This window comes from Sus scrofa, chromosome 10 (genome assembly GCF_000003025.6).
Source record: "Sus scrofa isolate TJ Tabasco breed Duroc chromosome 10, Sscrofa11.1, whole genome shotgun sequence".
Classification (NCBI taxonomy): Eukaryota; Metazoa; Chordata; class Mammalia; order Artiodactyla; family Suidae; genus Sus; species Sus scrofa.
The window spans coordinates 16,524,883-16,541,302 of NC_010452.4; the positions used below are offsets into that span (position 1 = coordinate 16,524,883).

The 16,420-nt window shown below is 35.9% G+C and overlaps 1 protein-coding gene across 8 annotated transcripts in view; it reads right to left on the reverse strand.

Moving 5' to 3' along the window:
* Positions 1-16,420, reverse strand: part of AKT3 (AKT serine/threonine kinase 3) — a 300,281-nt gene that overhangs the window by 83,418 nt on the left and 200,443 nt on the right.

Here is a 16,420-nt window from a genome sequence, read left to right on the forward strand (position 1 = left end):
CTACTTCTGATATTAAAAATGCTTTGGAGGCAAAGGATGATTAATCTTTACTGGAAGAAGCAAAGGAAACTTCACAAATAAGGTAGTATTTCACTGGGGTTTTGAAGGATGAGTTCTTCAGGAATAGTGAACAAAAGAGAAGACTATGAAAGACTGCTACACAAGTTTTATCCATCTTAATATTTTGACCATAGCCTAGTAGAGTACCTACAGAGAAGATGATGTGGCTAGAAGGTATTAATTCTAAAGGGAAATAAAAACAGTGATGGAAAGGAAATAGCATGCAATGAGTGCATGTAGCTGCAAGAACAACAATATACATTCAGAACAATGATACAACTTGGGCAAAAAAATACAAAGACAAGGCCACATTCTTTATGACCTTTCCTGTCATGTTATGGTTGAGAGATTAATTCTGTAGGTAAGGGGTGTCAAAGACATCTGGGTTAAAAATTAGCATAATTAAAAGACAATCCTGGCAGCAACTGGAGGATTAAAAACACCTGATACTAGGGTAGTCAGGTAAGCAATTCATAATGTGCAAGAAAAGTTACTGAACACCAATTCAGTACAACTGCTGTGAAAAAGCAGCAGATACAATGAGAGGAAATGGTGCTGATCCTAAGGATACCACTATTTGGTTAGAACAACCAGCTACATAAACAATTTCATTAAAAATATGTAGTTACACAATAGAGAGTTTTTAAAGAAATGAATAAGTATGTTCAGTTATATCACAATTTACATTTGAACTGGCTCAGAGCTTCAACTAGAGATGTGATAACAGACATTTCAGGAGAATCAATAGCCCAGAGGGAACCTGCTTATACAATTTGGGCCAAGGGAAACAGCAACAGTTTTGAAGTTTCCCTATGGATAGCCAAGTAGACATTTCTGCCAGCAGTATAAAAGAATGGGGTTGGGAACAGAGGAACAATGGATTTTATTTTGATCTGTGGACACTTAAATAAGAACTCGATAGCACTGCTTCAGAGCTATAGAATCCAAGGGCAGAGGGATAGACATGGGAGTCATTTATATAAAGGATAACTGATAACACTAAGAAGGCAAGGTATAGCCCAGAAATTTAGTAGAAACTGAAAACCGAGTTAAGCTCAGAATATTAGAATATACTCACATGAACAGGAAAAAGAGGTAGAATCGGATAGTCAGATAAAGAGTACTAAGAGCAATACAAAAGGAACAAAGAATGTAAAAATACATGGAGAATGACAGACCAAGTTTCAGGAAGGAAGTGAACAGTTACCAGCTATAGGAATTAGGTCATTAGTTCCCTTTCAGGGACGAGATGTCACGGCTAGGTGGGCTACGAAAAGAATATAAAGGGAGAGATGGTGACTCTTCAGAAAAACATGAATGAGATGAGCTGACGTATTATTGAAACAGAAGATTTTTTGCTCAACACGTAACACTTTCAAGAAAACTTTTGACTGAAAAAACTGAGAAATACTATAGTGCTACAATTCACATGGAACAGGCACACAAATGAATGCCAATGAAATCAGGCAGCCAGAAACAGGTTACTGTATAAAAAATTGAAATACAGTAAAGCTGATGACGATGTATAACACACTAATGAGAAAAATGACTAATAAATGGTGTTTAACTGTAGAGAAAAGTAAAATTTGATTTTCGCCTCACATTGTAACAATTAATTTCAGAAGTAATTTAAAACCTAGAGAATATGAACCAATAATTACGTGATCTCAGGATGAAAAAGGATTTTCTAGGAAGAAAAGAAATGGAATCATAAAAGGAGAAACTGGTAGAATTTACATAAAATAGCAAAAATAAAACTGAGTATCTATGACAAACATGACAAAGATCAAATGCCTAATACATAAAGAAATTACATAAAAAACTAAGCTACAAGGGGAAAAAAGAGTAAGGGCACGGATAACATTAAGAGGAATACAAATTATTATATGAAAATATGGCACTCTATAATAATCAATGCAGTAGAGATAAAAACACTACACTTAAAGAAATGGCACTGCCAGTGAAAGTGTGATGAGATAAGTATCTGTACACACTGGTGGCTAGTATGTAAACAAACTCTTTGCTGGACAATTGGCAATAGATATCAATACGATTTTTAAAATACAATAGTTCCTCTTCTAAAAATTTCCTTTAAAAAAGGCTATATAAAAGTCTCCTACACAAGGATCATCTTGCAGCAGTACATGCGAGAAACATGTGAAAACAGCCTTCCAACCACGTTGAAAAATCTTCCACCTAACATCATAACAAGATAAATTTCAGATGTAACTGGCAGGTAAACATAAAATGTGAAGCTAATTAAAAAACTAGAAAATAAAATATAAAAAGTTCATGGGACTAAACTTACCCTTATGTCCTATAAAACAAAAAATGAAAACTGGGAAAGATACACAACAGAACCCTTTCTAGATCGTGGATAGCAGGCAGTGTAGGACCCTATCCTCTGTGAAAAAGGAAGTGAGCCCTAAAAGCGCCTGCCTTCTGTCTGGGGGTGTCTTCCAGAACGCTATGCAAGAAAGGAAATGCCAAGTACAACACAGAGGTCTCACTGTTGGAGAGGTAAGTATCAGAGTTTGAAGTGGGTGGTGTAAAGGACATTAGTAGGACAAAACACAACTGAGAAAGAAGCTATACAAACTATATACTTGAGTCTGCTGATACTAAGCAACACATGAGTAAGGTTAGACTCTATGAGAATAAGCAGAGAAGGAAAGGGGATCTGTAGGCCAAATCATTCCCAGAGCTCACACAGAACTGAGAGACATTCAATTTCTCCTCAGTCAGAAGAGTGTCATTACTGAACACCCAAGCAGTCAGTGGATATTTCAAAGAAGTCAGAGTAAAAGCTAAACCTACATTAACAAAGCTAACAAACACTGGAAAATATATCAGCAAACAACTGTTTTTCAGAACAAGTAACATTCTTCAAAGACCAAAAAAAAAAAAAAACCAAAAACAAAAAAACAAAACTAAACACTCATGTAAAATTTGAACTATCTAGTATCCAATCAACAATTACTAGACATGAGAAGATGCAGTAAAATATGTTCTATCACCAACAGAAAATCCAGTCAGCAGGCAAAGACCTCAAAAATAACAGATGATGGAATTAACAGAAAGTGACTTGAATGCAATATGTGAACATAAAAAACAGATAATGGAAAATAAAAAATAGGACTTAAAAAAATTAAACATATAATATCTGAATAAAAATTTGCTAGATGAGATTAACAACAGATTAGAAACTGCAAGAGAAAAGACTAATGAAATTAAACCACAGCAGAAGAAAACTATATAAATTGCACCTAAAAAAAAAAAAAAAAAAAAAAGAATCTCTGCAACCTGTTGGAAAGTATTAAGGAGTCCAACATATGTAGAACAGCAGATTCTGAAAGTGGGAGGGAGACTCCTGCAAAATAATGTCTGAATTTTCTCAAATTGGGATAAAAATGATAAATGCACAGATTAAGTATTTTAATGAAACCCAACAAGATGAAAACTCACAACATTCATGAACGCTCAGAACATAACCAATTAGGTTACACTAAAATGGCCGAATAACTGGCCATAAACAGAAAATCTTCAAAAAATTCTGAAGGGAAAAAACATTATAAACAGAAGAACAAATAGGAGAATATCCCCAGACTTATCCTCAGAAACTATATAAGCAAAAGGACAATGGAACAAGATGTCCAAATCGCTAAAAAAAAAAAAAAAAAAAAAAAAAACCAAAAATCCTAAAATTCTGCATCCAGTGGACATATCTGTAAAGATTAAAGACTTTTGCTTTGACTATGATTAACAGATACCAGATTTACATCCCCTTCTTCAACAATTAGAAAATCATGTAAAATAAACAATTGGAAAATCATGTAAAATAAAAAAATAAGCATCAGGCATCAAAGGTATATTGACTCCCCCAAAAAGGGAAAAAGGTGATAGCTACGGTTGTTCTAGCCTGATGCCTGGAGAGACCATCCAGAATGTAACACAGGGAGGGAAAACCAAAAGAGAACCTGGTGGTACCCTTGAATCAAGCATAGAGAGTTTAGAAATTGGGGAGATAAAAGTTGCTATAATTCATGAGGCAAAGAACCAGACAGAGGAGAGTTCCAAGGGTCTGCCATGGACCATCTTTGAGTTTTGCTAATAAGCACATGTATGTGAGGAAAATTCTGAGGCCAAGGAAAGAGCCATTGAAAAGAATCAGGTGAAAAAAACCACAAGCTCATAAAGCCAAAAATAACCTTTGTTCTTACCAGGCAAAATGGGAAAACTGAAGAAACGTGGGACCCAGCAGAGTCTTTGAGGATACCGTCTCTATAGTGCACCAGTATTAATGTTAGACACAAAGGCCACACACTGATTTTTGACAGAGATGACAAGATCATTCAATGGGACAAAGGACAGCTTTTTCAACAACAGATGCTGGAATGACCAGATATCCACATGGGCTGAAAAATGAACCTCAATCCTTAGCTTACTGCATTCATAAAAATAAATCTAAAATAGGTCATCAGCCTAAATGTAGTAGGTATAACTATAAAAGTTCTAAAAGGCAATATGGGAAAAATTATTGTGATTCAGGATAGAAAACGATATAGATTGTATTAAAAAAAACAAAAGACAAATTGATAAAATGGATTTGAAAATTAAAAACTTGTATCCCTCAAAAAATATCACTGAGAAAATGAAAAAGCAAGGTATAGTCTGGGATGAACTATATGGAACACATGTATCTGGCAAACTATTTGCAATCAGAATACATAAAGAATTCGGAGTTTTCGTCATAGCTCAGTGGTTAAGGAATCCGACTAGGAACAATGAGGTTGCGGGTTCAATCCCTGGCCTTGCTCAGTGGGTTAAGGATCCAGTGTTGCTGTGGGCTGTGGTGTGAGTAGCAGATGCGGCTTGGATACTGCATTGCTGTGGCTGTGACGTAGGCGGGCAGCTGTAGCTTCGATTTAACCCCTAGCCTGGGAACCTCCATATGCCATGGGTGCAGCCCTAAAAAGCCAAAAAAAAAAAAAAAAAAAATTGTATTAAAACTATACTAACCAGATTAGAGACTGCTCACTTCTACCACATTAAAGAGATTATTCAGTTGGAGAATAAAATATACTTTTAAAAGAATAAAAACTCTCTAGGTAACTTTTAAAAAATATTTAAATCTCTGATATAATATGAATGAAATATGTGGGCTATTTATGAAATATATCCAATATCAATAAAAATAATAAATACTACAATTTTTTGCGCATTAAAGGCATTACATTCAACAAGTTACATAATGCTATCTCCATATTAGATGATTAAGAATAATAAATATAAGTTATATTACTACTACAATAGTGACTACTTTTGAGTATTGCTACTCGTCTGGCACTATACTTAGTAATTCAGACACATTACATTACTTAATCCTCAAAACAACCTTATAACACAGGCACAGTTATTATCTCCATCACAGAGTTGAAAAAAACTAAGATTTAGGCATGTTGTGAAATTTACCCAGCATCACGTAGGTCTTAAATGGTAGATCTGAGATTCAATCTCACGCTGTTCTTCTCTAAAGTATATCATCTATTATATACTAAGTATAGTTTTTATTAATTGTAGATAATAAATTATAAATTATTCTGTTAAATTTCATTCATAAAATCTCCTTTATAATTGTACACTATGAACTGCATAAAAGAGAACCTCGTCTAGAGTATAGTTGCCTTCTCAAGGTCTAGAAGTACACAGGAATTCAACAGTAGCAGGCAAATTGAAAAATGTAGATGAAATGAACAAATTCCTGGAAACACAACAAAGCTCACTCAAGAAGAAACAGATAAAATGCATAGCTCCATAAACGTGTTTTTAAAATTTCACTTCATTATTAAAATCTGTCCTACAAAAAAAAAAAAATTTCGATCTCAAAATTACACTGGTGAAGTCTATGAGAAAATGGAAGAAGCAGCAATTGCCGCCTGACTCATTTTAAGAGGCTACCATTACCCTGAATCCAAACCCAGAGACATCGCTTGGGGTGGGAAGATAAGGTACCATACACAATGTTCCTAATGAACAAAAATATAACATTCTTAACAAAATTTTGGCAAACTGGATCCAACAACATACCAAAGGATAATCCATAACATCTAAAGGGGATTTATCTGAGAAACGCAATGTTGGTTTAACATTTAAAAACAAACAAACAAGGAAATTCAAGGTATTAGCAGAATAAAGAAGAAAAACCACATGATCATTCCAATACAGAAAAATCATTTGACAAAATTTTATGTCCTTTTGTGATTTTTTTTAAAAAGCACAGCAAACTGGGACTAGAAAGGAAATTCTTAAAATTTGATACAGGTTATCTATGAAAAACTTACAGCTATCAACATTCTTAAAGGTGAAAGTATAAATGCTTTCATCCTAAGATTAGGTATAAGGCAAAGATGTTTGCTCTCACTTAGCCATTTAACAGTATTGTTGGAGTTCCCGTCGTGGCGCAGTGGTTAACGAATCTGACTAGGAACCATGAGGTTGCAGGTTCGATCCCTGGCCTTGCTCAGTGGGTTAAGGATCCGGCATTGCTGTGAGCTGCGGTGTAGGTCACAGACACGGCTCAGATTCCATGTTGCTGTGGCTCTGGCGTAGGCCGGCGGCTACAGCTCCGATTGGATCCCTAGCCTGGGAACCTCCATATGCTGCGGGAGCGGCCCAAGAAAAGGCAAAAAGACCAAAAAAAAAAAAAAAAAACAAAACAAAAAACAACAGTATTGCTAATAAGGCAAGAAAAATAGAAAATCCATTGCAATTGAAAAAATTCCAAGTAAAACTGTCTTTGTGTCTTTGTTTCCACAGGATGTGATCATCTACAAAGAGAATCTCAACATATTTACAAAACAAAAAAAACCCCACCACACAAAAACCCTTTAAGCGAGGATGCAGGATTCAAGGCTAACATAATTATCAACTGCATTTCTATAAGCCATTAATTCAAATTTGAAATTTTATCACTTATAAATAAAAATAAGGTAATTATGGATAGGTTTAACAAAATGTTCAAGACCTGTACAATAAAAACTACATGATAAATGTTGAAAAAAATTATAGAAGATCTAAATATTGGGAAAGACACAGCATGTTCATGGATCACAAGATAATGTTGTTAACGTGTCGATTCTCCCCAAACTGATCAACAGATTACAGTATTAATTAAAATCCAGCAGACCTTTATGGAGAAATCAACAAGCTTATTAGATAACTTATACGGAAATGTGAAGTAAATAGGGTGGCCAAGACAAATTTTAAATAGAGCAAAATTGGAGTTCCCGTTGTGGCTCAGCGGGTTATGAATCTGACTAGTTTCCATGAAGATGTGGGTTCAATTCCTGGCCTCGCTCAGTAAGTTAAGGACCCAGCATTGCCATCACCTGCGGTGTAGGTCACAGATGTGGTTTGGATCCCGTGTTGCTGTGTCTGTGGCATAGGCCAACAGCTGCAGCTCTGATTTGACCTTTGAACTTCCATATGTTGCAGGTGCAGCCTTAAAAATAAAAAAAAAAAAAAATCAGCAAAACTGGAAGACTCAAATTGCCTCATTTCAATACTTACTCTAAAGCAAGAGTACTAAAGACAGTGAGATATAAGCATAAGGATGGATGGATAGAGATCAATAGAGTAGAGTCCAGAAACGATTCAGTCATATATGGTTAATTGACTTCTGACCAAGGTGTCAGGACAATCCAATGTGAGAAAAACAGTGTTTTCAACAAATATGCTTGGACAACTAGATACCCAGTTGCAAAAAAAAAAAAAAAAAAAACAAAAAAACAAAAAAACAAAAAAACCAAAAAAACCCACAACAACCTTGACTTTTAGCACCGTAAACAAAAATTACCTTGAAATGGATCACAGACCTAAATATAAGTCCCAAAACTATTAATATGTCTAGAAGAAAACATAGGAGAAAATCGTAACAAACTTGTGCTAGGAAAAGAAAATTGAAATTAAACCCCAAATGCATAAACCACAAAAGAAAAAATGGATAAATTATATTTCATCTAATTTATAGGTTTCGTCCTTCAAAAGACACTTCTGTAAGAAAGCCAATCACTGGTTATCAGGGCAGAAGGTGATGGCAGGAAGTGACTTTAAAGGGGCATGAATGATTTGTCAAGGTGACAGACAAGTTCCATATCATAACTGTGGTGTTGGCAAATTCACTTTATATATCTGTCAAAACTCACTGAATTGTACACTCAAAAGCGGTTAATTTTACTGAATGTAAACTACATATCAACAAAGGTTTTTTCGAAATGGATTTAAATGAAAACATACACAGGAAAAAAATTCCCCACCAAAAAAATTGAAAAGGCAGGACCACAGATTGGGAGCAAACATTTGCAATATATATATATATGATAAAGTACTTGTATCTAGAATATATATAAAAAGTCTGGCTACTCAACATTAAGCAAAAACCCAATCAAAAATTGGCCCAATGATTTTAACAGATATTTCAATAACGAAGATACAACATGGCAATCAGGCAGCACTGGAAAAGATGTTCAGTGTCATTAATCTGTCAGGAAATTCAAATTAAAACTGTAAGACACCACTATAGAACCAAAAGAATGGGTAAAATTAAGAAAGACTAACTAGAGTTCCTGTTGTAGCTCAGCGGGTTAAGAACCCAACTAGCATCCGTGGGGATGCAGGTTGGTTCCTTGGCTTCGCCCAGTGGGTTAAGGATCTGGTGTTGCCACAAGCTAAGGTGCAGGTTGCAGATACGGCCTGGATCTGGCATTGCTGTGGCTGTGGTGTAGGCTGGCAGTTTGCAACTCCGATTTGAACTGTAGCCTGGGAAATTCCACATGCTGTAGGTACAGTGAAAGGAAGGAAGGAAGGAAGGAATGAAGAAAGTCTGTGTCAAGCATGGTGATCATCAGAAACATCCTAGAAGAGCAAAATGATACAACTTGGCAGTTTCTTATGAAGCTGAACATAGCAAATGACACAAAAATTGCATTCCTAGATATTTACCCAAGGCAACAAACTATACATCCACACAAAGATGTGTACAGGAATATTCATGAGAATTTTTTTCATAATAGCCCCAAACTGCAAGAAAACCAAATGTCTATCTCCTAGTGATTACATACACCCATTATAATACTTCCGTATAATGAAGTAAAGCCATAAAAAGAAATAAACTACTGATACACGCAACAATATTGAGGAATTTTAAAAGGAGTATGTTAAGTGAAAGATGCATAACACAAATGACCATGTACTGTGTTTGGGGATTATAATTTTTAGTACTTAAATATAGTTTTGTTCCATTTTCCTGATTTTTTTTTATTATACATATATTGTGCCTTCTGTTTTCATGCTCTTGAAATACTCATTCTGGGTTAATGCAGCTTTTGTGTAAGAAGTTTGACTACACTGAAACTGCCATCCTGTGCCATAACCACATGAAGAGAAATCATGAAAAATATATAAATGCCTGGCCAGCTCCTGCAGTTCCAGTCACATGTGATACTCTAAATGTGAAAGGAAGCATCTTAGATGCTAAGGCTAGTCGAGTCTTTGGATTATCACTTGAGATGCAGTAATATACTGATTTAAAGAATTTTAGGAAACTAGCCTTGAAATATTATAAAAGTAGATACTAAAAACATGCCCAAATTTATTTTGCCTTGAACTTTATATGCTAATATGAATATTATAGTGCATCCTTTTCGGCTTGAGACTTTCTGAAAAACGCCTGGATGAAAACAACAGAATTCCTATAAAACTTAAGTAATTTATTAATAACTAAGACAGTAAAGAAGTTAGCTTGTCAGACCCCTTACAGTAAAGATATTTCTATACCTATAAATTGAGTACAATTAAAAAAACATCACTATGAATATAAAATGATACTTTTAATTTAAAAATCGCTCAAATCACACCTCCATAAATTAGTAAGTAGAACTAGAATGTTGACTGCCGGCATTTCTGTCTCATGTGAATTTAAAATGAGATGATTTTGGTTCATTGAAGACAAAATGCCAGCCGGATAATGAGAATCTGAAATGAGGAGGAGAGGATCTCAAGATTGGCATAAATCTGGAAGTCATATGCAAAAAATAAAATCAATTTTATCAAAGAGCTTACTATGGAGTGTACAATGAGCTAAAACGTAGACAAGAGTAGCATGTAACTCAAAGTGTCAGCTTCATTTGTACCCACAGAAAGAATATAGGAGGATGTGAAAAATTTATCGGATGAGGAACATTTCTTTCCTCACTAATGAATGTCAACCTCCAGGAGATTTCGGCTCGGAGAGAGATTTACAGAGGTTTGGTTTACAGGCCTGAGAGAAAGAAGGCTACGAGTAAGATTTGGGGGAAGAGTAGAGACATTCTAAACCAAACTAAACAATACCTTAGTTTTCAGTTTACATTTTCTCCCATAATATTTTTCTGCTCCTCATATAAATTTGAAAATACTCAGGTACTTCCGTAGTTTGGGCTACAGAACAAGAGTGGATTGGGTATGCCAGCAGCAGTGTGATTAGAGTACTTTTATAATTATTTCTTCAGATGCTGATTTGTTTCCACTAAAGGCTGCAGTGAACTCACTTCCACAAGCTTGTTCTACTGAGCTCCAAACAAACCCTTGTAGTACATTCTGTACTACAGCCAAGATGCGAACCCTGCACTGAGCCAGAAAAAAAGGGAGAATCCCATGGCACTCCACTTAGGAACTAGCAGTTAGAGGTCAAATCCAATGAATTCAGCTACCTTTCAGCTGTATAGCTTAACTATTCGCTCACATTTAATACTTTCTCCTCAACTTCTGAGGCTTTTCTTCTCTGGCTTCTTCTACCCAGGATCCTCCTTAGGCTTCTCTCATGAGGAACATATCTGATGTGCTTATCTTCAGGCACCATTCTTGGCCATTTACTGTTGTAACTACATGCCATTCTCACTCCGGGCATTCTTCCCTTCCTTGGTTTCAGCACTTCTGATGAAGCCTATCCGTATCTCTGATCAGACTCTCCCCCCTCCTTCATACTCCCCACGAGGTACCTCATGGACGAGATGGGTATGAACACGTCCAGATCGCATTCCTTTAACTGTGTGTCCTTAACTGTATAAAGAGTCCAGTATCCACACAATTCCCCAAGCAGCAGGCAGGAAACTGTGATGTTTCCTTTTTTTCTCCACTTAGTCATTAAATCCTAGAAATTCTACTACCTAAAACATCATTTAGAATTTCATTCATTTTATGTGCATCGGGACTACTGATGGACTCTTATGACTGTAATACACACATTCTCTACACACACACACTGGAGAGACCCAGAAAACTAACCAATCCAGTACAATGAGCATCCCTGTCACTCAGCTTGTTAGTCTTCAAATACTACTTTTTCTCTGAAAGAAACAAGAGCTTCTTGAGAAGATAGCCTGAGAAGGAAAAGTGAAAGACAAGCCCCAGGATATCTGGTTAAGGCAGAAGTCATTACCAGCTATTGTGTAAGTTCAAAATGATTTAGGAGACTTGAAGAGGCTCCCACTGTCCAAACATGGAAAAAGTTCATCTTGAAAAGATAATCATTGCCATTTATTGGAACCCATGAGAAACATATTTTTAAATAACTGGTTACCTTTGACAACAACAACAAAAAAGAATTACATTTGTTCCAATATTGCCTGAATTAACAAGCTTATCATTTTTATGATCAGATTACCAAAACTTTCCAACTGCAGTAATTTCTAAGTAGCTTCCTTGCTTCCAATTTTGTCGCTTCCAATACAAGCTTCATACTGCTACCAAAGTCATCTTTCTAAAACATTTTCATACAGAAATCCTTCCATGATGCTTCACTGCCTTCGGGATAAAATCTAAACTACTTGGGAGACATCTGTCCTACCATGACCTTGACCACCTGGTCAGGTTCTTCTGGCTTTTCTCTGCACAACCCTATGCATCCTCTGTACTGAGCTACATCTGGGCTGGTGAAGGAGAGCTTCTTGCATGCACATTCTAAACATTTGATTTGCTCTGTGAAGGAATACCCTTCTTTCATTGTTACTTATCTAACTTAACAGTCACACTTAAGACTTAGCCTAACAATGAAGACGTGTTTCCTACCCTGGCATTCTCCCCCTTCTCCCTCTTGCTTCCTGGATTGATTCAAACACCCATTCTCTGAATTCCACGGCAACTAGTATTTGCACAGCAATAATGACACTATAAAGTATATCCATATTTTTCTGTATATCTAATTCAATACTCATCTTCTAAATGTAAGTACTACATGTTCCTTATTTCCTGCATCCTCTGAGGTCCACTCCATAGTAGCTGCTCATTAAATATTTAATAGGGAAATGGACTATAATGGAGTAGATTCTAAAGTTAGCATATAAATTATCAGTATAAGAATTTTTTAAAAATCAAGTATCAAAATCACCCTTGAAAACTCCTTAGGAAGGCACTATAGTGGAGTCCAACACTCTGTCTCAATACGGTTATTAAGCTCAGCACAGTTTTTCCTCCAGCACTGAAATTATAGTTTCTTTAGATGAACACCTATACTTACAATGCACTTAATAGCAATGTTTTATAAACAATGTTTACTTTTTAGGTCTAGAATTTATGTTACATGAAATTCTAAGGATGACGGGTAGAAAATGACATGGAATAAAAGAAGAGCAAATTTCTCTCTCTCATCTTGAGGCCACTCTGCCTGCAGTCATCAAGAGGAGTGGCAGAATCACCATTTCCCTCTTTCTTTCTTCTCCCTCTCTGTCCTTCCCTCCTATCTATGTTATCTCTTGCTGAACCTATTTCTTTGAATTCATATCAATTAAATGATTAGGATATGACTTCATTGTACCGATACGCTTAGAAGCAGCCACTGTGATTTTTCACAACTAGCATTTCTCCCACAAGCTACTTCCATCAGGATTATGTACTGCTTTAAACAAGACTGGCAAAAGGAGGGATGATGACAAGCATGGCTTTGAGCATGCTGAACTCCCGGGCAGCAGGTCCACGAGGAAGAAGTCCAGATACTCACAAATGTGAAGAAAGTCTAAGAAATGTCTCACAGTATATCAGTAAGTGCTGCTGGGGACTTTTTTGTGTGGCTTTGTGGATATTCCTACTTTACTTCCCTCTACTTCATTCTTAGTTTAAAAGCATTAAGTACTATGTTAAGTACTTTACAGCATCTAAGTTTTCCGCATTTCTAGGAGTATCCCTGAATGAATAAATGGCACTGTGAACCTAAAGCAAAACCAAAATAAAATATAAGTCACCATAACATATACTGAATATAGATTTACTTCTCAGAAGATAAATTTAAATTCATCTGAAAAAAATCTCATTAAGTCCCAAGAACTAAATAACTATGTATTTATAAAGCACATTTAGGAGAATATCTAAATTGTATTCAAAGGCACATATGATAACCTAAGAGTAAAAAGTTGGGAGGTTACATATATAAAAATGTGATTTTTACAAAAATTACGTAAACACTGTATTTTCAAATATGTAGCAATGCTATAGTTATCATACATACACATAAAATTATATATCATAGAATCAGTTAGCCTGCTTTAATACTTTAAATAATTTCAGTTTTTATTTATAGCACATTTCTAAAACAGAAATGCCAAACAAGAGAAATACTGTAGGAGTTTTAATGCTAAAGAAAACATCTAGTTAGTCTGAAAACCTGCTTTTGTGTATTTTTTTTCACAATCACCAATTGATTAATTTCCGAAGTATTCTAGGTTAAGAAGAGAAGTGCAGGGGGCAGCCAGCTCCCTCTACTGAGCACCTAGGCAGCTTCCCTTCAACCACCATGCAAAATTCTTCTCTCTCCTGTGAAATTCCAAGGACCTTGATCCATACTCTGGATACAAATGATAACAATCACTTTACACGTAGTATACAATTTGTCTTATCTTCCTCATCACAATATAAATTCCTTGAGGGTAGATCTATGTTTGATTCATGTCTGTATGCCCCACAGTATCTACCAAAGTGCCCTGCTCATACACAATAAATATGTAGTTTATAAATACAGCAATTCTCCCCACCCAAAAAACATTTTCAACTTTTTTCTTCAAAATAACCATGTAGTACATTACTTTCTATTTTTCTTCCTACTTCTTAGCAGTTCTTAGTTTACCATTTTTGCTAACTTCTTTCATCCCTGTTCCTTGAGGGAATCTGTCCATCTATTCACTTATTTACTCTTTCAAAACATCCAATAAATATTTGCCAAGTTCCTACTCTATGTCAGGTGGTGTATAAAGTGCTAGGGTTACACCAGTGACTAAGACCCTTAGAGAGCTCAGAGTCCAGTAGGAAAGACAGACAAGCAGATTATGTCATAATAAACCAATGTGCTGATTTCTATAATAGATGCAAACACATGACACTAAGAGTTTTTTTTGCAATTTAAGAGTGTTTCTCCTGCTTTTTTTTCCCTGCAGTTTATCATTTCTCTCTGCAGTATCCACTCTCCTGGTTATCCATCCATCTCTCTATCTACCTGTCTGCCTGCCTACCTACCTTCCTTTCTTCACTTTTACAACACCTACCTGTGATAAAATAATACAAAAGCTGCACAAGAAGAAATGTGAAAAGAAGTCTTTCTTCCTTCCTTGTCCCCAATGACTCAGTTTTCCTTCTCAAAGGTAAACAGTTATGTACAGTGCATATTTCCAGAGATATTTAATGCATACACACACATATATACGGTCTTACGTCAACACAATGGTAACATACCTTACATTCTGTCTGCACCTTGTTTTTCTTACTTCGTAACATATCTTAGAAATTGCATGGAATCAGCCCATATTGGGTTGCTTTGTTCTTTTTAATGGATATGAAGTATTTCACTGCACAGACGTAACACTGTTTAAGCAGTCTCCTTACTGAATGTTCATTTAAGGTACTATAATATTACAATGAATGTATATATCCATATATTATTTTGTGGTAAATCTGTGTGTTTCTACAATAACTTCCTGAAAGTGAAATTTCTGGATCCCAAAATATGTACATTTTTAATTTTAATAGCTACTAACATAGGAGATTTCATCAGTTTAATCTCCCACAAAACAGGAAATATCCACCTCCATAACTTAAATTACAACCTTTATGGGAATGGCTCCCAAACCCACATCCATATTCTAACCCCTTATTTATTCTGTGATATTCCCACCTATCTATCTATCTATCTATCTATCTATCTATCTATCTCCTGGAACCTCAGGGAAATGATTTTCAAAACTAAATTTATAATTTTAACCTTAACACATTCTTCCTAAGTTCACTATGCCTATTAATTCTCCCTGATTCCAACCGAAAATCACTTCTGATAATTCTCTTTTTCTACCCACATCCAATTAATCAATTGTTAAGACACAGAATCCTAGAGAGTTGTGTGACATCCATCTCCTTTTTACTTTTTCATTCCCAGACAGCAGCTGACTGCAAGAGCCCTGTTCTGAATGCCTAGGCTACTATTTGTGTGTGTGTGTGTGTGTGTCTTTTTAGGGCTGCACCCATAGCATATGGAAGTTCCCAGGCTAGGGGTCCAATCGGAGCTGTAGATGCTGGCCTACGCCACAGCTCACGGCAACGCCAGGCGATCCTTAACCCAATGAGCGAGGCCAGGGATCGAACCCACAACCTCATGGTTCCTAGTCGGATTCGTTTCCACTGTGCCACAAGAGGAACTCCCTGGGTGACTATTATCTAACTCCTCAATTTCTGCTTCCTCTGCTTACCTCCCAGTGAGGCTGCTCACATCAGCCTCTCTGCCGGAAACAGCTTCTCAAATCAGTTCCCCCGATGAAACCTCATGAAGGCTACCCTAAATGCTAGATCTTCCATAGTACCCTATCATTTATGAATTTATTAACACTCAGGTCTTTCACTATACATTCTAATTTACAATATACTTCCTAAGATAAATGATCAACTTTTATCACATCTGGATAAACCCGCACTCCCAAGGGACTCAAAATGTGTTTACTGAAAGAATTTCTTCCAATGAACTGATTCCCACAAAGCAGATAATTCTATAGGAAAAAATATTCTATAGAAAATATTTCCTTTTTACTCTCTTCCCTCCTCTCTCCCTCTTCTTCCCCTTTTCCTCCTTGCACCCCCTTCCTTCTTCATTTGTTCATTTGTTTCTTCCTTTCCCTCCCTCCTTCCAGATAATAAGACTATTGTATCTGCAAGATACAAGCCCCTATTTAATAATTAAATTTATTTCAGAACACTCACAATATGAAATATTTCCAGTTAACTATTCTAATTACGGAATTTCTCTTCAAACCACAAAATTCCTTAAAAGTCCTTAAATACAGTCAAAGTCACT